Source organism: Belonocnema kinseyi, chromosome 4 (assembly GCF_010883055.1).
Source record: "Belonocnema kinseyi isolate 2016_QV_RU_SX_M_011 chromosome 4, B_treatae_v1, whole genome shotgun sequence".
Lineage (NCBI taxonomy): Eukaryota > Metazoa > Arthropoda > Insecta > Hymenoptera > Cynipidae > Belonocnema > Belonocnema kinseyi.
The window spans coordinates 125,864,155-125,891,291 of NC_046660.1; positions in this window are offsets into that span (position 1 = coordinate 125,864,155).

A 27,137-nucleotide genomic window follows, 5' to 3' on the forward strand; every position below is an offset into this window, starting at 1 on the left:
TTATAATTATAAAATAGTATATCAATATTAATGACTGGTTGACTATTTATTAATAATAATAGTTCAACTTTCAACCTAAACAATTAATTTTCTGCCAAAAAAATAAAATTTAAAAAAATGGTTAAAATTTTTATCAAGAAAATAGATAAAGTTTTGAAGAAGAAGTTAAATTTTTATCAAAAGGCTGAACTGTATACTATAAGAAGGAATTTTTAATAAAGTACATGAATTTTTCACAAAAGAAATTTATTTCCCACCAAGACTAATTTTCTATACAAAAAATCAGTATTTAATCATAATTAAATTTTCGACAAAAAATATTAATTTTCTACCAAGAAAGGCGAGTATTCAATAAAATACAAAAATGTTCAACTAAAAAAGATTAATTTTCAATGAAACATAGAATAGTTAAAATTCTTTTAAATCGCTTGAAATTATTGAAATGAATTGACAATTCCTTGGAATGTTTTAAAATATCCTAAAATATTTTAAATCCTTTCAAACCTCTTGAAATCTTTCAAAGCTCTTAAAAATTCTTTGCAATTTTAAAAATACCCGGAAATATTTCAAATCCTTTAAAATCTCATACTGAATTATTGAAATCAATTGAAAATGCCTTCGAATCTATTAACATATCCTAAGATATATCAAATCTTTTAAAATGTCATATTAAATTACTTTAATAAATTTAAAATTCCTTGCAACCTTTGAAAATACTCTCAAATGTATCAAAACCTTCAAAATATTTTGGAACACCTTGAAAATTCTTTTCAATTATAAAAATAAGTTGAAAATTCCTTGACATGTTTTAAAACATCCTCAAATATTTAAAATCCTTTAAAATCTTTTGAAATTTTTTAAAGCTTTTGAAAATTCCTTTACATTTTAAAAATATCCTGAAAAATTTCAAATCCTTTAAAATCTTATACTAAATTATTATAATCAGCCAGGTAATAACCTTATATTCCAAGTGAAGGAATTAAAAGAATTTATTACACATATTTTGTGAACTTATCAGAAGGAATTAAGTAATCTTAAAATATGAACACTTTTGGGAATAGAATACATCTCTGTGAGGTTATCTCTCGGTAAAATTACGAGGAATTAAATATATTGAAAACACGTTCTCTTTTGGGGAATAGGAAACTATGCGGCGACCGCTATGGAAATAGAAATAAATTAGTTTCTGAGATATCCGTTCCTACGTTCAAATCTGAAAATATTAATTTTTCTTTATTCAACGCTTATTACCGGCAATTGAAAATTCCTTGAAATCTATTAAAATATTCTAAAATATATAAAATCCTTTAAAATCTCATATTAAATTACTGTAATCAACTGAAAATTTCACAGAATCTTTTAAAATTCTCTAAAAATTTTCAAATCCTTCAAAATCTTTTGAAATCTCTTGAAATTATTTAAAGCTCTTGAAAATATCTTGAAGTTTAAAAAATACTCTGAAATATTTCAACTCCTTAAAAATCTCTTATTAAATTTCTTTAATCTATTTAACATTCTTTGGAATCTTTTAAAATTCTCTAAAATTTTTCAAATCCTTTAAAATCTCCTGAAATAACTAGAATTTTTTTTTTAAGATTTTTAAAGTACATTGCAAGTCCGATAACTTTCCAACTTTGTGGCTGTAGAGGCGGAAAATTCCAGGAATTGCGCAATTATCGGATGCCCTCTCTATGAGCGCGACACTAGGTGCGCGCATGGGTAAATCATGGGCGCAAATCATAAGCAAAATAGCACACGTATTGAGAGAACCACAATTAGTGTGCGTAACGTACGCGTGATGACGTTTTAAGGGGAGTGTAGACTTATCAAACGGCAAGTTATCAGGCTTCTACTGTATTTTGGAATTTTTTTGATCCTTTGAAATTCCTTTAAATTACCAAAATAAATTGAAAATTCCTTGACATCTTTTAAAACACCCTCAAATATCTACAATCATTAAAAATCTTTTGAAACTTCTGGAAATTCTTTAAAGATTTAGACTAAAACTTAGAAAACTTTAGGCTTTAGAAACCGTGGGCTTTACAAAATTCTGATTATCAAGTGTCAGAAATTTAAAATTTTTGAATTTTCCTACTTAGTTGAGCGAGAACGAAATTCACAGGATCTCCTTCATATCAATATTAATCTAAAAAATCTCAAGCGAAAAATTAAAGTTGGCCTTTTTCGTAAAATACATTTTTCAGTTTTCCTAAAAATTAACGTTGTTTTGGCAGTTTGAACACATTTTCAACTTACTCTAAAGAATTGGAGATACAACGTTTTGAAATAAAAATTTTGTAATATTTTTCATCATTCGCTTGAGTTCGTGAAAAAAACGGATGAAAAACAAAAAAAAATATTTGCCTCATATTTTAAATTGGAAAATAATATCTTACGGCTTTCACACTAAATAATAAAACACTTAATTGGCTTCCATTTCAGATACCGATAGGAGAGTGACGTTGTTTTTGTGGTGCTGTTGTTTTTTGGCTATTGAGAAAGGGGAAGTGAAGTGAGAGTGGTGAATTTTTGGTGAGTGAGGAAGGTAGGTGGTTTAGCTTGAGTGACAAAGAAAATGAGAATATCGGGTCGAGTGGAGTGTTACGGGATGTGGAAAGGAGTTGGGATAAGACGGGTATTGAGGCAAGCTGCGCGAGTGGTACAAGACGCCAGTTAGGAGTGAGGAAACCGCGACAAAAGCAGCAGGCCTAGGGAGGGGTAAGAGGAGAGGTAGACCAACGAATTTGGAAAGCTCAACAGAGCGGCACAGCGCTCTCATAGTGAAGGTACGATACGAATGCTTGACAAATGGCGAAAACGGGCGAGTGCAACAAGCAGCGAGGGAATGATTAGTGGAGGGGAAAAATCGGCAGGGGATAAAAGGAAAGGGAAGAGGGCGAAGAGATGGAGAGAGGTAAAGGCTCAAAGAAAAGGATAAACAGAAAAACGCCGGAGAGAGAGAAAGGGGAGGGGAACTTGCTGTCAAAATTTCAAGCAATGTTCACAGGCTTTAGAGATGAGACATGTGGGATGCTGGAAGTTATGAAGAGGCAATCGGGAGAGCTAAAGGAGGAGGTACAAAAAATACGAAATAAATGGGATGAGTGGGAAGAATTTTGGAAAGGCGAAAAAGAGAAAGTCTGGCAAAAAATGAAAAGCTTAGAGAATCAACAAAAAGAATTCGATGAAACTAGGGAAAAAGAGTTGAGGTTAATAGAAGAGAGAGAGTGAGTAAGATAGAAGTGAGTGTTGAGAGAAAAAGGGTTGAGTTAACAGAAAGCCAGGATACATCAGAAGTTAGAGTGGGCGTACGAGTAGAAAATTAGAGACTGCGTAATAGATTGCCACAGATCGAAAAATAAATAGAAGGGGAGCAAAGAGGAAAAAGAACGTAATGGTCAAAGAGCTGAAAGTGAATAGTGAAACGGGAGAGGAAGAGGTTAAGAAGTTAATGAAAGATATAGGAGCAAAAATTAAAGTAGAAGGGATAAAGAGGGTAGGAAGAATGAGGGAAGGGACGGAAGGCTTGTTTCTAGTGTCATTAGGGTGTGAGGAAGAGAGGTTTCAAGTTATGGGGAAAAAAAATTTGTTAAAGGGACGATCAGAGATTTGCACTTTGAAAGACAGCTGACTGATTGTATCGTTCTGCATCGCATCGCCTGATCGTTTTGTCGCATCGCGCCGTGTGGTGGCGCACAGGAGTTGGCCGTTTTAACCACACAACCAACTGGCCATTTTAGAAAAGTGGCAGTATTTTTATGTGTTTTTCATTTTTGATTAACATATTTATTGTTTGATATTGTGAAATACTGATATAACAGCTTAGTGCGCGAGCTATAAATTACCATAAACAATTATAAAAATAATACAAGGGAATCTACATAATATTATTCCTAAATTTCAATCAAAAATGTTAACACAATTAAGTTTAAAACTAATATCGTGCTCTACTATTTTACTTCAAATATTTGATGCTTGAAATTACCTCTCTACAATGCAAATTCAATTAATTAATATATCTGTACCAAAAAACGACATTAATCTAGCTTTCCTAATGTACCATTAAATAGTGGCCATGTTATCGCACTGGTCGTTTTAGACCCACATACCTTCTACAGCGTTCGTCGTATCAAATAATGGATTCTTTGATTCTGCACGGAGAAAAATGGATGTTTAAATGTAGATGTTTAAAGGGCAAGATTGTAGCACCTAACATGCAGATATGCATGCTAAACGCATACAACATTTTTGATATGTTAGGCGTAAAAATATTTTCATGTAAAAGTGAAACGCATTCAGATGTTATAATTGTCCGAGCGCATGTTCATATCGCGTATTGGAATTTCGCGACTATTTTTAACGGCTATATATTTTAAATATTACAATTATGCAATATTACAATTTTGGAACAGTTCCAAAGAATCAAAATTAGCTATCCTTAAATCAAATTGGATAACGACTTTTTTGTGTCTGAACGAGGGAACAATGATCTTAAGTTTCAGGATATATTGACTCTGATACATTTGACATGATTATAAATTTTGAATCAAATTTGAGTGTAAGTAATGTAAAATAGATAGGATTTTGAGTGAAGATTACAGATCATTCGGTTTTCGATTACTTACCTCTGTTTTTATTTTGAATTAAAAACATTGAACCCCGTGTAGAAAGTATGAAAATATGTTGGAATTTCAAATTAAGAACTGCATTCATAATAAAAAATATATTAACTACAAATATTGATTCAATGTAAGTACTAAAATATAGGTTATGATTTTTAAATTTCTGTAAGAAAATGCATTGTAAGAAATTTAAGTTAAATTGCATAACAAATTTACCTTAAGCGTAACTTAGTTTGCGTAGGTTTTATTACAAGAGATACAATAAATTACAGGGGTTTCACGTGACATCCTAACCTATGAAACCGATTTAGAACATTTATTCAATATTAACGTTGAAGAATATTAATAGCGCTTACTTATAAACAAAATAATTCACTTACCTTTATAAATAATCCGCTTTCTCCAGAAAATTGGATACAATTTTGTGAAATTTAACAAATTTCTTAACGGATAACCTGGCAAGCATGATAACATAATACAAGATATAAATACATTTAAAATAAGCAAAAATCGTATCACAAAAAATAAGTATAATTTCACTAGGAAACTATGTTTGAAAATAAAACAGAAGTTGGTCAACGATTTCGCAGTCACGGCAAGTCTGGTAACCGCGAGAACCAAACGTGGGAAACCATATAATTAAAATTAGTTTATTTTTCTTTCATAATTGACAAAATTAAAAACACCTAAAATACAAAAAAATTGGTTTTTCGCCTGTCAGATATTTACAAACGGCCCACTTACGGTAGTCGTTTGTGGGTATTTCTTAAAATATTTTTAAGGTTTTGATACTTCTATTATGCACCATTTTTGACCCGACTGGGTCCCGGTGAAAACTCGGTCAGAGCCCGGCCGGATAATTAAAAAATAGTATCCCGGTTTGACCCGGTCAGATTCTGGCCAGAAACCTTCTTCTGGTCGGGTCAAACTGGGCAGTTTCTACACGGAACATAACCTTAACTTGACTTACTGTATCATCTGATCGAGATTCCATACCGTTTATCTGCTTTTCGTTCGTGCGCGAACATTGAAGGTAATTTAAAATTGACGAATACGTTATCAATTAATTCGTTAAATGACCATCAATAAGTACAGAATTTCCAATGTTACAGAGTAACATCTTAATTTTTAATATCTACATCTGATAACTTTAAACATCCAGATTGTTATCCTATAGTTAAACATGAAATATGTTAACCCTTCATATCTAGATGTTACGTTCGAACATACATTTATCTTACTGTGAAATTATAAAGAATTTCAACATACATTCTTCGTTCACATGTCGCTCGCAGTAATCAATTATTTAAAAAATTCCTTAACAATAAAAATTGTTGCTAAAAAGGTTTTCAACTTTTCTTAAATATTTTAGAAATTTATTTCTGGCATTGAAAGTGTCGGAACAGTCACATAACGCGCTGCCCACGCACTTCTAGTCGCGGTGATTGGCTTCATCATGTCGGACCCTAAGATTACCTAATTTGTTTTCTCGTAAAACAATGACGGTCCCAAAATAAAAATTACCAGATAAAAATGACCAAGATAAAAATGATCAATTAATTAGACTTAAATATATCGAACGATAAAAAAATGTTTAAAGTTGCATATTTCCGACATTTTTTCGAATTTATGAAAAATACTTGGGGTTGTCTTTCTACGCTAAGTACATACGCCGAGTTAAGAGTCAAATATTTTGCGAATTGGTTTGATTACTCAATAGTTGACACATGAATTAGTGACAATGAAGCTACTACTAACTTAATTGGTAGAAACGAAGTACTTATTAATACAAGTACTCACTGAAGAAATCGGTACACGAATTGGCACTATTTGTGTGCTAAATGAATGTTCACTAAATGAAATTTCATTTAGTAAGGCTTCGCTTGATTTCGTCACTTCTACTCTCAACTGCTAAGTAAACGGAAATTATACAAAAAAGGGCACATATAATATAGGAAAGCTTATTTGATTGTACATGATACAATGTAGCACTTATCCAAATAAAATATTAGGTTTCAAGAAGACGGCTTGTGAAAGGTAAAACTGTCTGATCGTCCTTACTTCTTTTTAACCACGATATCTTCGCAAAAAGCCAAATCATAATTTCAAAAAAATCACAGCACTAGCATTGCTTATTACATTCTCATCAGACAAGGCATTAGATTTGTGTAAAATTTGATCCCCTCCCCTCGAGTTTTTTTGTCAAATGTCCACGTTTTGAGACCCCCTGAATGCGAAAACCAGGTTTTTACGAATTTGCTTGTCTGTCTGTATGCCTGTCTGTTTCCACAATAATCTTTTAACAAATTAATCTATTATATTGGCCTTTGGTACACTCTTTTAGTGTCCTAAACTAAAGGTCAAATTCATTAGCCAGCCATTTCAAATGAAAATTTGAAAAGTGGGTATAATTTGAATATTTTCGAGGCCACCTTTTGTTTCAAATTAAAAAATTCTGTGTATGGTTATTCATAGTATTTAAAAATTAGAACAATTTTTCCTTATGCCTTTTTTCATAAAACCAAAAATTACCAGAGTTATAGCATTTACAAAATTTCAGTGAACAGACGAAAATGAACATTTTAAACCAACTAATTGTGCATTTGAAAAAGATCACAACTTTTGTTTTTTATTTTATTTTTCGTCCCGTGTGTAGGGTTTCAAAAAAATTAATTTTTTTGTTTTTAATGCAATTTTTACGATTAAAATTAAACACAGAACTATAAAAAAATTATTCATGACAAATTAAATCATTTTTACACTCTCATCAGAGAAGGTATTATATGCGTGTAAAATGTGACCCCCCCCCCCCTTCCAGTATTTGTCAAAAGTTTCACGTTTTGACACCCCCCTGAATCTGAAAAACAGATTTTTATGAATGTGTCTGTTTGTAAGTCGCTCTGTCTGTCTTTATGTCTTTCTGTCTGTGAGCACGATAACTTTTGAAAATATTAATCTATTAGATTGGCCTTTGGTACACTCAAATTGACATCAGTGCTCCACTTGAACATCTTTGCTCGACTTAACACATTTACAACTTACGACTTTGAGTACAGCACATACTGAAACATGCGGAGTTTTGATTTTGTACCAAGCAGCGTGCTCGACCACTTTTGCCAGACAAAAGATCCGCAAGGTGCTTTGCTTATATTCTTCCCTTGTATTTCGTAAGATATGCAACTTCTCTTACAAATTTCAGGCGCCGCAAAGTACTTTCTATACATTTTCCTATTGCATTTGGTCAATTTGCGCAATATTCGGAATTTTAAACATATATTTTTAATTATAAATAATTCGAAATTATAATTTTAACCATGATAGTTAGGCGCAGCATACGCTCACGATTCCACTGACATAAAAAACTCATTTTCAAAAAAAATGTCGCTTGACTATGCTTTCCCGTTGTAGTGCAGCATAAGAGAGTTGACATGACCTAAACGGTTTCCGAAAGTTTTTTACTGGATATTATGCAGAATGATCTTATGAACCTGGCATTAGGATTAGGCCGTATCAAAAAAATAAAATATTTTTCTTTCCTATTTTAGTTATAGCTAAAAAGTTTCTGGTATGTATTAAAAGAACTTTTGGGAAAAGAGCCATGAAAAAAAATGTGTTGAGTTCGAACAAAGTCTTTATATGTCAAATAAGGAAATAATAATAATAACAGATTTCTCATCACACTAGGCTAAAAAATGGTCATTTCTATCCCGAATAAGCCTTAAAAGTACATATTAATGCAGATTAAGACTCTAATTACGTGAGATTAGAGAAAAGTGTATAGTATTAGTTACAGTTATGACATTAGCGTGTACCTTAATGATGTCCAGATGCTCCCTAAATACATGTATATACGTATCCATCGACGGTGCGTTGTATAGACTGAGGTCGTGGGTTATCCGACCATACGCATGGCATCACCGTTTAATTGGCCCCGGACACAATGGATTATGGAACGGTACAGGAGCCCACTCCACGTCAAAACCATTTCACTCGTTTATTCGCAATGCGGCGTCGAGTTCGAGTACAACGTAACTTCCTCCCGCTGATCGAGGCTGAATATATATAGATTATAGTTTAGCCTAACGAACTGCTCGAGAATCTTTGCAACTTTTAGAAGATACATCATGGTCAAGACAGCTTATCCAAATAATGGTTAATTAATTCAAGTGTACTTCTCAGTAGGAAATTTCAGTGCCTGAACAGCTTGTTTCAAATTGAAATCACCAGTTTAGGGTAAACGATAGCTGCGCTCTGTACTCAATATTCATAGTAAAATATACATGTATTCATCATTCAAAGTTCATTTATACGCAAAAATAGAAGAGGGGTAGAAAGCTGTTGCTATTTGACGAAAAATATACACAACAATTAAATACGCTAAGAGAAAAGAACTGTTAAATCAAAAGTGCCAGTAATATATCATTCTACAATATTAAGAATGTAAATAAATGTAAATAATCCAAGATATTTTGCTTTGAGTCAAATAATTGGAGTTTTTAAATACAAAATATGTTACACTGCCAAAAAGCTTTGGTGATACTTACAATGAGCTAGTAATTATACGCGCAGTTTATTCTCAAATTACAATATATAACCCCATTAATTCACTATACTACAGTACGTATTTGCAATGTAATGTGGTTTCACTTCAGGTGACAATGTGGAAATAAAATAAAGGTTGTTCTATTTGCAGTCAAATGTGAAATTACTACGTCCGATGATGGAAATTATTCGATCGGCATGGGACATAGTACATTTAAGTGAGGTGATAAACTTACTTGGGGCGTTATAGACTGTGCGCTCACAACGTAAATGGGAGCGTGACACGGATAAGGCCAATTTTCACATGAGATGTTCGCCTGATGATGAGGAACGTGAAAATGGGTGCCTGGAAGGTGTGAGTAGATGCGTTCACCTGTGGCGACCTGTCAAAGGTGCGAATTTTTGGCAGTTAACTTACGTGACTCGGATAAGGTTGAAAATTGGTGTACATGTAGGAGCTGACATTAGAAATAGCACCTGCGCATTGCCAGGCACTTATCTGGATGCAAAAGTATTGCCAGGCGGCTTCGAAGTCGCCGGACATTCAGGTGAAATTTCTTGAAATTGATTTTATAAGAAAAAGTTTGAAACAAAAGTTGGTCCACTCCCAGAGATGCATATTTTCATTAGTATATAATTTTTTGATAAAATTGATATATTTGGAGAAAACATCGATTAAAGAAATACCATAACAATAAAAAGCCCTTTTTATTGACAACAAGTGATTTTTTCGAAAATTATTAAGAGACAAAAGGTACTCTATTACATGTATACTCCAAGATAAATAAGAATTATTATCAAAAATGTTAATATTTACCAAGTTATTCGCATTTTTCCTTCTTTTTCCCATTTTTTCAATCACCTGCTGTTTCTTTATCAATTTAAAAGAAGGTATGCTCAAAATTAGTACACGAATAAAGTAAGTATTTTGCAATGAATTGGCGTAAGCCACTTTCAATTAAAACAATAACTTATTCTGCTATTAATAATCATAATCAGTGTCACGTTCTCAGCTTCTGATTATCGTAGAAAGTTGTAATAAAGATGAATATGATTATAAAAATTAAACAACAAAATCGCTTTACTTTAAAATGCCCATTATTTATTATTGTTAAAGTTTATGTTTTGTCGTCGAGATACGTTCGATCTTTATTACCGTGACGAATGTCTAATTTCCCAGACCCAGCGTGAGTCATTGGCGTAGCCATTACAAATTCTTCGTGCTGCATTTTTAATGCAGTTCTATATCATTAAAAATGCAATCGTAATGCCTACGCCAATGACCCACGCTGGGTCTGGGAAACTTGACATTCGTCACGGAAATAAAGATCGAACGTATCTCCGCGACAAAACATAAACTTTAACAATAATAAATAATGGGTATTTTAAAGTAAAGCGATTTTGTTGTTTAATCAGAAGCTGAGAACGTGACATTGATTATGATTATTTATACCAGAATAAGTTGTTGTTTTAATTGAAAGTGGCTGACGCCAATTCATTGCACAAGACTTACTTTATTCGTGTACTAATTTTGAGAACACCTTCTTCTAAATTGCTAAAGATACAGCAGGTGATTGAAAAAATGGGAAAAAGAAGGAAAAATGCGAATAACTTAGTAAATATTAACATTTTGAAGAAATACTTCTTATTCATCTTGGAGTATACCTGTAATAGAGAACCTTTTGTATCTTAATAATTTTCGAAAAAATCACTTGTTGTCAATAAAAAGGGCTTTTTATTGTTATGGTATTTCTTTAATCGATGTTTTCTCCAAATATATCAATTTTATCAAAAAATTATATACCAATGAAAATATGCATCTCTGGGAGTGGACCAACTTTTGTTTCAAACTTTTTCTTGTAAAATCAATTTTAAGAAATTTCACCTGAATGTCCGGCGACTTCGAAGCCGCCTGGCAATACTTTTGCATCCAGGTAAGTGCCTGGCAATGCGCTGGTGCTATTTCTAATGTCAGCCCCTACAAGTACACCAATTTTCAACCTTATCCGAGTCACATAAGTTAACTGCCAAAAATTCGCACCGTTGACAGGTCGCCACAGGTGAACGCATCCACTCACACCTGCCAGGCACCCATTTTTACGTACCTCATCATCAGACGAACATCTCATGTGAAAATTGGCCTTATCCGTGTCACGCTCCCATTTACGTTGTGAGCCCACGGTCTATTAAGTCCTGTCGTGATTTGAGAAAACACCGTCAACTGCAAAAAATCCAAAAATGAGCTTTTTATATCATTGGAATCATGACAAAAGCATGCACCAGATTATGAAAATAATGATTTAAATTGTTAATAACTTCTAGAATAATTATTGCTACATTTTGGAAAAACGCCGTCAACTGAAAAATTTGACGGAACGTGATTTGCAAGAGACCCGTAACTGACCGTTAACTGCAGGCTAAAATCATGGACAGCTGAATATGTCACAGATAAATTCGAGATAAAGCCGCAACGGGCAGTTACGGACTTTACTAAATTATCGGGCGGGAATCTCGAGCCTTCGTGATTTCGAAGAGGTCCGTACGCGTTTATGGCGCTCTCCGGATTCCGGATCAATCGAATTTTGCATGGCTCAGCGATATTGATTCCGTGTTCTTTTTTTCTCCGTATACGTCAAATAGTTTTTAGCCTTTTTCCAGCTTTGGAAAACTTTGGAAATTTAGAAAGGGTTATTATATAAAAATTCTATTACATATAATACAAAACTATATATAGAATACTATAAAATTCTATTTTCAATAACTACAGAGGATGTTTGAGTTTAACGGAACAGTTTAGGGAGAACGAACTTCAATATATCATTTTGACTGTGTGTGTTGACTTACGACCCGTACATAATTTCCCGGTCAACGACGGCGAATTTACGTCCTGCATGTTTTTTTTCAATGGCTGACGCAGGTTGAGAAGAAAAATATGCATTTTAACAGAATTCTGCTTATTTAATATGTGCCACGCCGATCGAATAATTTTCAGCGTAGCAGGATGTAAATTTACAATTACTTTTTTGCAGTGTAAGAAATGTAGATTTATTTGAAGAAAAAAAATTATTGAACGTAATAATCATACTTTTGATTTAACAAAGTATCTTTTTAATTAATGGAGAAAATTAGTTCTGTCAAACAAAGGTTCACTTTTAAGAAACAAGAGCCGTCATTTAGCCACTCAAGCCCCCCTCAAAATATAATTATTAGTTTTTGAATTACACCACACATTCTTTGAAATAAACCAATACGCCTCCTCAAAAAATAAATCAATTATATACAAATAACTTCATTAAAGGACATCTCAAGAAGATAGTGCCTTTCGTTATACTATATTTAGAAAAAATCATGTGAGACAAGACAAGATGCACCTTCCAAGTATTTCCTGGGAGTATACATATGGCCCAACATTCGTTGTTAAGAATTGGGGAAACCCAGTAAAACCCAATCAGACCATTACCAATACTATAGAGATTTAAAAAAAACTCTATTTACAATATACACACAAATTACAATGGCAGTAATTTTTCTTTTGACTCCAAACCCATTCCATTTCTAAATTCCAGGAATCTGACTGCTAGCAATGGTTTAGTAAGAATATCTGCCAATTGACTACCTGTGGAGATATAATTTTATTTTATTATATTCTTCTCAACATGTTCTCTCGAGAAATGATATTTAATATCAATATGCTTTGATCTTTTATGACAAGTCGGATTATTAGCAATGTTTGTGCAACCATTATTGTCTTTTTGAATTGTTTTCTTAAATTAATATTGGATTTTCAATGTTTACATTTATACTAGTTGCTAAAGCTTTAAGCCACATTGCTTCTCTTACAGCTTCAAAAAGAGCCATATATTCTGCCTCAGTAGATGAAGCTGCTACCGATAATTGTCTTTTTGTACACCAGCATATTGTACAACGCTCGAATAACTTAAATAAATACCCCGTTGTACTTTTTCTATCCTTCTTGTCATTTGCACCCCAATCAGAATCAACATAACCAATCAGCAGATCATCATAATTTCCTCTTATATAAGTCAATTTAATATCTATTGAACCTTTGAGATACCTAAGCACCCTTTTTACACATTTCTATAATTCTTTATTACTTTTATTCAAATATCTACTCAAAATATTAACAGCAGTGCTTCGATCAGGTCGCGTACATAGCATCACATACATTAAACATCCAATAAGATTTCGACAAGGAACATCGCATTCCTCATCGGAGTTCAAAGCTGTATAATTTAATTTATTTTGAAGAGGCGTACTGACAGCTTTGCAATCGGACATATTAAAATTCCCGAAAACAGTTTAATATCTTTTAAATCTGACCTATACAATTTTTCCATTAAATAGTTTTTAAAACTATTCATTGTTTCAATATTAGCAGTGGCAATTACAAGATAATCCACATAAAGTACTACATAGATGTTTTCAGATTCATGGCCTCTATCTAAAATGTAAATACAACGGTCAACAGCAGAATTTTTAAGACCTTTTTCAAGCAGTACTTTTTCGAACATTTCAAACCAAAACCTTGCTGCTTATTTTAACCCATATTTTGCTTTATTTAATTTACAAACTTGATTAGTTTTGCATTGCACTCCTTGAGGAACCCTTATATAAATTCCTCATTTAATATTCCATTTAGAAAAGCAGTTTTGACGTCCATATGATAAACTAAAAAATTTAATTGATTTGTGAGAGCTGTTATAAATCTAAAACTTGAAATTCTAGCAACCGAGGCAAAGGTTAATTTCATCTTTAATAGCTTGCTGTCATTGAACTCTATTTTCACTCATTTTAGTTTCATGATAAGCAGTAGGGATTTTATAAAATATTCATTGAACGCACATGAGATAATCCTCTGGTGTGCTATCTTTATCATAAGATTTACGAATTTATTAGATTCCTGATCTAATTTTGCTATCTTATTAGGTATCCTTTCAACCCTCTCTTTTGACATATCTGATTTCTCACTATTAGACTTATTAGAATTTACTACTGATTTTAACCTTACCTCAGGTAGAAGGTCTGATGCATCAGTTTCATTATGAGAGTGTTCAGAGTTAATCCCTTCAGATTTCATCTTCTGTCTAGATTCTACGAAATTTGTCTCATCAAAAACAATATATCTCACTATAACAAATTTCTCAATTTGTCTCATCAAAAATAATATCTCTCACTATAACAAATTTCTCATTTTCCACATCCAACACTTTTGTAGCCATTCGGTTCATACTCTACTAGAATATCTTTTCAAGACTTTTCTTCGAATTTAGTTTTTCTAGTTTTATCATGGACAAAAGCAGTAGAACCAAAAACTTTTAAGTACTTTATTCGAGATTTTTTACCATGCTACAATTCGTATGGTGTCTTATTTACTCTCAAAGCTTTAGTTGGCGTTAAATTAATAAAATAAGTAGCAGTAATAACTACCTCACCCCAGAAATATTTGTCTAGGCTCGCACCAGAAACCATCGGACGAGCTTTTTCAGTTATCGTTCTAACCATTCCCTCTGAGACAACATTTAATTGAGGAGCTCGTGGAACTGTCAAATGATAGCTTATATCTTCATGCACACAATAATCCTTCAGCTCATTCGACAAATATTCTCTTCCATGATCGCAATATAGATTAACAACTTTTAAATTAAACTGAGCTTCACTTTTTGCAATTAAATCTTTAAAAACTGAAAATACATATGATTTATATGCAATCAGATATGCAACACAATAATAAGTAAACTTATCAACGAACAATACGAAATAATTTTTATTGTCATTTGTTGTAGGATTGATTGGACCACAGACATCAGAATGAATAATAAAAAGTGGTCTTTTCACATAGCTTTTATCTTTAAACATTTCAAAAGGTAATCGAGCCTGTTTAACATTTAGGCACGCTTCAGATATATTATCATAAGGTATAACTTTTTCAATTTGCCCAACATCATTGATCGTCTGCTTATTTTTTAACTCTATGAATTAATTTTTTCCAATATAATCCAACCGCTGGTGCCTCAAATTATCTGTATCTCTTTCACTACTGAGTGCTTGCACATTAGTGTTCAAATTATTTAATATAATTTGAAAATCAACGGCTGTTGAATTATTCAGAGACTTACCAATGATTATAATATTACCACCTTTTTTATTTCCACATCCTTTTGATCAAAGGTGATTTTCATCCCTTCCTGTTGCATTTTTGTTACAGAAAGTAGATGATGAGTAGTCTCAGTACTGTAAAGAACATCACTCAGAACGTCCTTGACACCCTTGTTGCTTATAACTTGGATGCTGCCCTATTTTGTCGCTGTAATAAAAGTTCAGTTCTTCGACACGGAAATTTTTATTAGCGGCTGTAACTCAATAAATTCGCTGAATAATTCTTCCTTGTTGATAAGGTGATCGGATGCACCAGAATCTAGAATAAAAATTTCCTTGTCTCCATTATTAGATTGAAAATCTCCAATCATGAAGGCGAAACCAGAAATATTGGCTTTATTTGAAGTCGATGGTTGAGACATTTAAACAGCTTCAACTGTTCATTTTCTTTCGTATTGTAGTCTTCTTTTATAGTGGTAACATTCCTTCTTGAAGTGTCCTTTTTTACCACAATGGTGACATGTCAAGTTCGAAGATTTCTTCTTAAATTTGCTCTTAAATAATCGTCCTTTATTTTGTCCTTTTTGTGGATTCTTTTGTGATTGTAGTCATCCGACATTTATACTTTCCGTATGTAGCCATTTTGCACTGGTGTCTTTGCAATTACTTAAAATCTTCACTTCGTGATCCAAAAGTCTGGTTTTGACAAAAGCGAGGGTTAGATTATCTTCTGACAAGGTTTCTATTGTAGTTATCACACCATCATAGGATGATGGAAGCGTTAACAGCAAATGTGAAACTTTGTCGGTTTTTTCTAATTTCGCACCGGCACTAAGTAGTTCAGTTATTAAGTCATCGAAAGTTTTAAAATGCTTTATTAAAGGTGCTTCACCATATAATTTTAGTCCAAGCAATTTCTTTCGAAGAGCCAATTGATTGGCAAGAATTTTTCGTTCATATATAATATCTCTACTTTGAAAGATTTCCTTCGCAGTGCTTTCTGCTTTTGCAAAACCGAGGAAAGAGTCAGATGAATATTCAATTATCACACTTTTTGCAACTCGATCAGCTTTCTTCCACTCATCACTTTGCTTATGCAGGGTTGCATCGTCGATCACTTTAAGCACATCTAGTTCACCAATGCACGTAATCTGAATTTCCACACACTCTACCTCTCGCCGTCAAAAGCTTTAATGTTTCTTTTAACTTTTAAGTTTGCCCTTTTTAGTTCACAGTTTTATCACTTTAGACACAGTTTACCCCATACAACGGTTCTCCGCAACGAGGGAACTGAGTCTGAGGTCGGTGCGCAATTTCAGTTTGTACTCGACCGCTCTCAGGATACATATGTTTGTGTGCATGTGTGTGTGTGTGTGCACCTTCATCCTGTAATAAATTGTGCTCACGGGGTATTTCATACCCGAGTCATTTTAAACGTTAATTACATGTGCACCATTTGTGATTTGGACTTTAAAAAAATTACTCGTTATCTTTCAAACCTGGAAAAATTTAATTTGAAGGGTTTTATCCTGCTTTTGTTATGTAGACAATTTAAAAAATATGGAAGTTGAGAAACCCGAAAAATAAATTTTTTTCACTTCAAAATTCATAAAAAAATTAAATTTTAAATATTTTTTCAAACTTCTTGCAGGAGCATAATTTTAAAATACTACACTTTGAATAAAATTTTTATCGCGACATTTTACAAAGTATATTTATTTTGCTATATAAAATCAAACGTATTTTAAAAAAATTCGAATACCGTGAGAGATAAAAACATGGATTTATTGTGGAAAAATAACTTGATTCGCATGTTTTGACGTATAATTACAAATACTCATGTAAAAACATATTAAAATAACTATAATTATAACTGACGTGGACGATCTCATATCGTGTACCTTCTGCAACTGCTTTCGAATGGGCCGACTTTAAAATTATAAGCCATTTGCATACATTAAAAATATACGGATGAAAATAATTATGCTTACTCTATATTATTATCACTATTCACTTAGAAATTAGCTAAAAACAACCAAAAAATAAAATTAAAAATTAATAACAGAAATATCCGTACTGTGCACACGGGGTCGCTCGTACCCCAGGATTTCGGAGAAAATCCTGGATCACTGAGTGCTTTTACATACACGACTGGTTCACTTATAGAAAAAAAATTTGCATACACTACATGTTAGTGTATCGACACGACCCAGTCGCTTATCGAGAGTAAGCCGTCGATTGTGTTACACTAATCCCATTAGAGCAGTGAGTAGTGTGATGTACACTACTAATTGCTTCACGATACACAACGGAATCGTGTGGGACTACAACGGCGCGTTTCCGATCATTAGAGATCGAAGCTGAATAAGAACGAACGCGCACTAATTGAATTAATATCGCGAATCGCATGAATTTTTAATCTTACGCGCTTACGTATTTGAGGAGCAAGCCCTAAAAGTAAAAAAGTCCATTTTTTAAAGATTGATATAGGTACAGATTGTACATATTTAGGATTCACAGAGTCCATCCATGATAGATTGGTGTAACATAAACGACTAGTTATGTAATATGAGGAAAATTTGAACATTCGTAAAATTGAACTCATGTTCAATAGTTTCATCAAAACCTATCAAAATTTGTAGGAATTGAAGAGGAGAGTCTAGGAAATAGCACCATAATAATCATTTTTATTTCCAACCCACGCTCACCCTCCCCGCAGCGCCACGAATATGACACAACAATTTAAAAACTACATTTTTACGCATTCTTGTTACTTTTTAGAAATTTTCGTCATTTCCAAAAATGTAAAAAATAATCGCATTTTCTTATTTAAATGTAATTGTTTAATATAATAAAATAATTACATAATTTTTAAACATTTATTTTAATGTTTAATAAATTTGTATTTGCTTAAACAATCATTATTAGCTCAATCAGTTTTTTTCGATAACTAAAAAAATTAAATAAGATAGAACACATGCAATTATGTTTTTGACTGTATAGTATATAGAAAGAATACATTAGCCACTTTTTAATTGTTTATAAAAATATAATTTGTTTATATAATTGCTTTTCCAAAAATACTTTTAAAATTGTAATTAATTGTCTGTGTGCTATTTTATTTTATTTTTTTAGTTATCGAAAAATAACAGATTGCGCAAATCAGAATTGTTTAAACAAATAGAAATTTGTTCGACTTTAGAAGAAATGTATCTAGATTATGTCATTATTCAACAAAATGTAGCATAGGTTACCAAATTGAAAAAGGTAGACATCTTTGGCTTAATTTTTAGACATTTTGAAAATAAAGAATAAATAATAGATTAAATAATTGCATAATGTTCTTCGAAAAATTTACTTTTCCATACAATGACAAAATATTGCATTTGAATGACAAAATCCGATTATTTTTTACATTTTTGGGGAATAAATAAGTTACATTTGTCTAAACATGTAAAACTTTTTTAGAAAGTCCTAGTAAATATTCAAATTATATATTAATAATTAAACAGGAGAAGTTGCGTAACTGTTTTATTTTTTAATTTAATTTAAAAAGAAGTACTTTTGAGCTATTGGTTAGCTCTATTGAATTGTGAAAGGAGCACTTTAAAAAGATAACCATATGCGAAAAAGCCCTGGTCAAAGTTCGGCGCGTATTAGAAAGCTTCAATTTTGACACATAAAAGTAACTATTTAGCAACTATTTCTTTCCGAAAATTCATAATTTTGCACGGACAAACTTAAAAAAAACTAGAATCGACATGTGCTCTGAAAATTAATGACGCCGCGGTAACACTGCACTATGATGCATGGCACTTACACCAGCAAGCATCGTGGCACTTGCGCCCACATGCACTGCCTTTTTTTCCTAGACCTACTAGCGGGTCGAAATGGACTAAAATGTTTTACAGGGACACGAGTTAGGGAGAAATTAGTATTTTAAGCCAATAAACCGATTATCGAAAATTTGGCACTTACGCCTGTATGCAGTGCGGTCATTCAATTATTTGTATGAACAAGACGTGTTAATATATAAATTTAGAAAAAATAAAAATTACAGATCATCGTTCTCCGGAAATGGAAACTTTTGAGTCGGTAACATCATAATAGCCTCTAGAGTGAAAAAAAATTACAATGCATTTTTAAACCACTCTAATCTATATACAGGGTGATTTTCTTAACTTGAAACTTCCAAATATCTCGAAGAATAGGCACTCGATGAAAAAATGTTATGAATTAAAATTTCATCACTTTGAGGAGTACATACACTGATGTTAAAATATGTTGACCACGGAAAAAAAGAATTTTTCAAGTCACTGCAGAATCGTTGAACGAGTTCAATAAACACTTGAGCATAACAAAAATACATCGCGACGAATATAGGAAGAACCTCGTTCTTTTTGAAGTCGGTTAAAAATAAGGGAAATAGAGCTTCGGATCTCTTTGGTCATTAATATTTTGAAAAACATGCCAAAACGTATGTCCGTTCTGGACAAGTAATTATTAAGTAATACGTTTACATTAACCGTGTTCGCTGAATATTACTAAATTTTAGCTCTGGCATTATTGCGGATTGAGGTCAACGGAGGCTATCGAAACATTACGAAAGTGTTTACTTTTTTCTTTCCTGAAGTACAGTAAATCAGAAAAAATACATTGAAGACGAAACTCATTTTAGTTAGGTCAAAAATTATTCCGAATACTACTTTACAATGGAGTATCTAACCGTACGAGAAAAAATTGAAATGATTCTGGTGTATAGAGAAGCTGGAAGAAATCTTGATAATGCTGTCGATTTTTACGCTCAGGGTTTTCCGAATAGAATTGTGTCTTGTGCTTCATTTTATCATACTATTACAAAATTTACTATCGATGGAAGTGTTCAACCTAAGAAAAATACCCTTACAACAACAGTCACTGGAGAAAATAATGAAATTTCTGTATTAGCTGCAGTGGCCAATAATCCTCACGTCAGTACACGAGAAATTGCTCGTGATTCCGGAATATCTCAGAGCAGTGTTTGGAAAATTTTGAAACGTAATAAATTCCATCCGTATCATATCTCTGTACATCAAGTAGGGAAAATAATCATTGCCTCAATAAATTTTTTGATTATTCAATATTTTATTGGTACGAGGATCTCGAAAAACGCCGGGATATTCGACAAATTTTCTTTCTGTCCTTCACAAATCCTTCGGAAAAAATATATATGGAATCAGTGTCATACCTATAAAAAAATCAAAGTCGGATTGAACCAACACCCTTAATCAAGTGCCCCGAAATTGTAAGTGTGCATTCTCAGTAACAGCAAAATGAAGAAAAATTGCATTTCGTCGAATATCGCGCCAAATATCGCGAAACGAGAAAAATGTTTTAGACAAACCATACACATTTTTATCCATAGAATCCGAATATGCAATATGTCAAAAAAATCACCCTGTACATATATTACACTCGAAAGACAAATATCAAATCTTCCATCGTAAGTATCGAATGTATTTAATTATGAACTAAAAATTATGTATCTGAAACTCCGCGTACAAAATTCCGATTTGTGCCAAAAATATGACGTTAAGCCATTGACGATTTCGTTGATTCGCACAAGTGCGAACGAAATTAAGGGAAAAGCTTCAAAAATAGAGCTGAATGAATGATCGCCGGAGCAAAAACGATTGAAGACAAATCATTTGGACCTCTTAGAACGCACTTTTTATGCATGGCTGTGTGAAAAATGAATGTTTGGTCATCCTGCATCAGGCAAAGCATTATCTGAAAAAGCATTGATGGTGTTTGCAATTTTTCAAAATGGTAGCTCCATCCCGAAGAAAGTCAAATTCAACACCAGCCAAGGCTGGCTTGTAGATTCAAGAAACGTCATTCTATTCGGTATTTCCAAATTAAAGGTGAGAAAGGCATCAGCCGATTCCGAAAGCAGACGAGTTTTCAGTGAAGCGATGCCGATGCTGCTTAGAGATCGAGAATATCCCGTGGATAATATATTTAACACCTGTAAAAATTCTTTATGTTCGGACGGAAACTGAGGTCCCTGGCCATAAACAGGAAAAAGAAACGCATAAAAGTGACGTTATGTGAGTAGATAGCGCACACTATGGAGAATTTAAAGTGGGGGGTCCGCCATGACAGATATTATGGAGAATTTGGAGTAGGGGTCCGCTATGACAGATATTATGGAGAATTTGGAGTGGGGGGTCCGCCATGACAGTTACTATGGAGAATTTGGAGTGGGGGGTCCAGAATGACAGGTACTATGGAGAATTTGGAGTAGGGTGTCCGCCATGACAGACATTATGGAGAATTTGGAGCGGAGGGTCCGCCATGACAGGTACTATGGAGAATTTGGTGTAGGTGATTTGCCATGCCAGATATTATGGAGAATTTAGAGTGGGGAAATCCGCCATGACAGTTACTATGGTGACTTTGGAGTAGGGAGAAATCAGCCATGACATGTATTATGGGACACTTGGAGTGGAATGCACCATGGCAGGTATTTTGGAGAATTCGGACTGCGGGTGGACCTGTACCCTAAAAAATTACCAAAATTATCAAAAAAATTTTTATTTTCAAAATTAGCAAAATTATCAACATTTTTTTCATTTTCAAAATTTGTTGATTTTAAAAATCTTACTAATTTTCAAAAACTTTATCAACTAAAGTAATTTTCAAATTTTTTCAATTTTTAAAATTTTGCTAATTTTCAAAAAATTTATCAACTTTACTAATTTTTAAAATTTTACCTATCTCAAAAATTTTCCCAATTATATTGAGGGTTCGGCCTGTACTCTAGGATCTTAGCAAAATTTTCAATTTTTTTGTTTGAATTTCAAAAAAAAAATTTTTTAACTTCATCAAATTTACTCATTTTTAAAAATTTTGCAATCTCATTGATATTCAAAATTTTACTAGTTTTCAAAATTGTATTAGTTTAAAAAATTCTAGTCATTTTAAAATAACAGATGAATTAATTAAAACGTACTTTTTCCGGTTTTATGACTTTTTTATATCTTTCTCATAAAAAAAAATGACTAGCGCACACTTTGTGAAATTTAGAGTGAAGCACGATTAACATAACCATAATAAGGGTTAACATAACCTAAGAGCACACATAAATTACTACTGCGCATGACAGAAATATCAGCGTTAATACATAATTTACAGTGTTCAGTACCCTGGGGAATTTAGATAGGGGTCCTTTGGAAAATTTGCATGCTTTTGGGTGAGAAAGTTAGATAGGAAGAGAGACTTATATTAATAAATAGAGGGCATTATGTTTAATCTAACTTTTTAAATGCAAGAAATTGACAATGGGGGGATGTGACACGGTTTGCCGAGAAATGCCATGTCACTTGCAGTGTACATATACACGTCTCAGAGTGAAGTCTCCCGACTCTCCTGATAGAAGAACAAGAAATGGGCCTGAGGTCAGTCGCCCTCCAACGGTGGAAAATCGAAATAGTCTAACTTCAGGCTTTGCCGTGAAGGTCAAGAAAAGTGAGCTACAATATGGAAAAATAACATCTTAACTACCGATTGACGCCACACTAGGGAACAGGTCAGAGAATTCAAAAATGACAGTTTTTATTTTCAGTTACATTGTTCTTTATTAATGTTTCTTTACCCATTCATTTTTCACAATAACAAGTGGTGTCATTTGATGAAAAAATATTATTAGTATTTAAAAAAGTGTAATTCTTTTGGTAACAAGTAGTTTACTTCTGCTGCATCATAAGAGATACTATTCAACAAATTTCCAAAAATATGATTAGTATTAAACATAATTTTAAAAGCTTAAACGAGTACTTTACTATACAATTGATTTAACACTTTATAAAAGAAAACCTCTTGACACTTTATATCGAACCCTAATATCTTAAGCAAACATATTAAGAAAATGAATGAAATAACAATTTTTACTCCTTTCACAGTTTACTACAAAGATTACAGAACATTGTTTTCTACATGTGAATAATGTTGTACGTTTTTAACTGAGTTCTTCTTTCAAAATTCAAAATGTATCTGCTTTATCCCATATTATTCCCCAAAAATTTCCAAATAAAAAACAAAGTGGAAAATCTCAGAAATTTGAATACACAGGAATTCAAAAATTATTTTGAGCATAAACTATTATCAAGAGGAAACATTTGCATGAAACAAGTGTTGTCTAATAGTGCAAGAGAATGTTCAATACAAAACTAAACATTATGTTTCCAAATAATTTTTTGAACTAAGATTATTTATAGAAAAGGGATATTACTACACCAATGAAATTTCGTTTTATTGGTGAAATTATTGCATATATATTTTTTATCATTTTACAGAATGTTTTAAATTAAAAAATTAGAATATAAATTCTGAATTTGACAAAAAGACCTCTTAATAGATTAATCAAGAAAACATTTGAATAAACAACAATATTTTTAAACTTTCTACAGACAAGAAAATTATTCCGAAAATAAAAAAATCTAGTTTAGTACTGCTTAAAAATTATGTTTTCGGTATGAAAACGTGAAACGGAGTAAAAATTGTCCTAAATTAAAATTATTCTTAACAATTTTACATTACTGTTGCCGTTATTAAAAATTACTTTTTCTTGATGGAAACGTAAAACGTGGAGAAAATTAACACAAATAAAAATTATTCTTAAAATTTTTTAATGCTTTTTCCGTTATTAAAATTTTATTTTTACTGTTTATAAAAAATTACACCTTAAAGAAATATGAATAAAATATTTTAGGAATATCGTATCTAGTCGAGTGGATTTTCTCATTTATGGGCGAAAACGTGAATCGTGGAGAAAATCTCCATAATAGGAAATCATTTATAGCAAGTATACAATTTCCTTTGCCATTATTAAAAACTATTTTTGCTTACAATAAAAACTTAAGAATATAAAGATAATACAAAAAGCGTTTCAAAATTACATACATTTCAATGTTTTCGAGCCATAGGCAAGAGAATGTTTTCTTCAAATTAAAAAAAAAAATTGAAACACTATAAATATTGTTGCATTTATTTAACTAATATGACGGCATAAATCATTGTAAGCATGTACAAAAAACTCGGCTCTTTCGTAGTTAAAAGAAATAATTATTTTGTCCAAAATCTAGATAAGTAAACTGTCACTTGGACATGTGAACCATTTTATATTTATTATAAGAAACATTTAATCCATTCGGCTTATCCATCTTTTTTTAAGTTAAAAACAAATTTTATACTAATCTTTGAGTGAAGTGATTGGAATAACTGTAGAGTGTATTTCAAAAATAGAACAAATTATATCAGAAAGAATTATATACTAAAAGACGAACTTCCAAATACACTCTTTTAAAATTAAGTAGTATCATTTCACTTGTTAAAACAGCTAGAAATGTTTCGCAGACAATCCGTGATATTTCACTTGTTCACTCAGTGTAATTCCGTCACTGGTTTGATCAGCGCGGATAACTGATTAACCAGTGCTAGTTAGGCATGACACTTATCATTCAAGACTTTGGCGCTAATCTTTGCAAAATTATCTTTTAAAACCCTCGCTTTACTCTCACAGCAATAAATGAGAAACCAGCTGCAAATATAATAGGATATAACACATCACATCTACTATATACGTGGGGAGACTCGTAATCGTCATTACGTCAATGTATAGCATCGCTTTAAGAAAAATCGACCGGTATATTCAGTAACACTTTTTTTAGTTGAGTCACTTACTGCTTCACCCAGTCAAGGACAGCAAACCCCTGGTTCACCAATAATAATTAAAAATCCTGATCAAGCCATTGACAATTTCACGGGTTTAATTTAAAAGAGCATTGAAAAGTTTCTCTACATATTCGGCAGGTTGTTATTTGATACTTTTCGATTAGTGTTCAGTATTTTCCATTTTCTACTAAATTCTAACATTATATCATTTAATTTTAATTTTATTCTTAAAAATACTATGGGTATTTCATTTTAAATGGTATCAGACAGTTTTTGTTACTGATACCGGGAAAACGACTTAACTACGTCAAAAATATGTACAATCTCCAACATAATATTAGTTTACATCTGCTCTCTGAATCAATGATCCAGTGAAACCGACATTGTTTGAAACAATATCCAGCTTTTTTACTGGGAAAAAGTGAGATTCCGGAGTTTCACTGGTGAAAAAATATCAGACATTAAGAAAATCAGAGAATATTGTCAGTAAAATAAGATATATATTACCCGGTCGTAAAAAAGGAGGAGTTGGTGGCTGGGAACCATGAGCGCTTGCTCATGGTCATACATTAAATTCTCCTCCGGAAATCTTCATAGGAGAATTTAATGGATCCCCAACCACCAACTCCTTCTTTTGTACGACTAGGTTAGGGGGGGGGGGGCTGTATTAAAAATTCACTTTTCGTTTTGAGAATGGAAACAGGGAATAATAATGAAAACTAATTGAGCAAACTGCAGATTGGGGCGGGGGTGAGGAATTTTAAAAGTTTATAATTCTCGGTGTATGTAAAAATAAAAAATAAAAGCTTTTGAAAGATTCAAAGTAAATTTAGTCTTGTCCTCCTTTAAAGTTAATGTTGCAATGGTTATGTATCTTCTGAATGGCACTCACAAGGAAGGTACCCGAGGTGTACCTCACCGATTTTCTTGAAATTGTGATATGTTGTAGAACATCAAAAAATATTCGACACGTATTTTTTTATACGTGCCCATAAGCCCATTTAAGGGGTGAAAACCAACCTTAAAGTTCACCCCTAAAAACACATTTTTTTAAATTTCTTGAATACAATTCGCAATTTTTTACTGAAACAAAGTGGGTAACACTTTTTATTGAAAAGCACATATTTATGCATTATTTTTAGTCATCAGACTCGCAACCCCCGTTTTTTATTAATGAAAAACTATATTTGATGGCCATTTTCTTCACTATACACATTCCAAAATCTGTTGAATCTTAACAAAATTAATTGTTTTATGCACAATAATCAAAAATAAAGTTGACCTGTTTCGGCATTTTCAAAAAAAAAAATCCCTTGAGGGGGTGAGCTACCCCTAACATTTATACTGTTATATTTCGTTATTCCATTGCTATATCATGGTGTAAAACTCTTGGATACTATTAAAATTGTTAAGTAAAGTTTATGTAGTTTGAAATTTTCTGAAATCAGCCCTTACAAATGAATTCATCCCTAAAATTCAATCACAAGTATTATTTTTTCATTACTTAAAAATACCCTCGGACTATTCAGTGGCGTAAAACGTATAATAATATTAGTTCACATCCTTGGTATTGAATTAGAATTCTTTACCCCACTAATGTATCGACCTCTATTGTTTAATAAAAAAATGACACCCTTTTCAATATGAAAATACTAGTTTTTTGAGTTTGACGAAAAAAATCTTGGCAGTATGCACAATATCCAAATACGAAATTGACTGTTCTCACCTTAATAAAAATAACCTATAATAAGGGATGAACCAGCCCCACAGGAGATATTGACGTATATCTATGATTTCATTCTTTTTCTATGGGACTTTCAAAGTTAATAAAAAATTAATGATTCAAAGCAAGAAGAACTAACTAACTATCGAATAAATTCATACGAAGAATAAACGTATAAACGCTTGACAAACAAATTAAGAGAAGTAAACAGCTTAAAATAACAAGATAAGATTAAAGTTATCATTTTCTTGTTGTTGTTCTCGAGATCGCACGGTGCGAAAAACCTCAACGATTAAATGATCAAATCTGTAAGTCGCCTTGCCATGTTTTGGATAGATAAGACCTTTTTTGACGATGCGATCGCACTCTTGAACTCACAATCAGCTCGCCAAAACAACACTCGAATACTCGATATTACC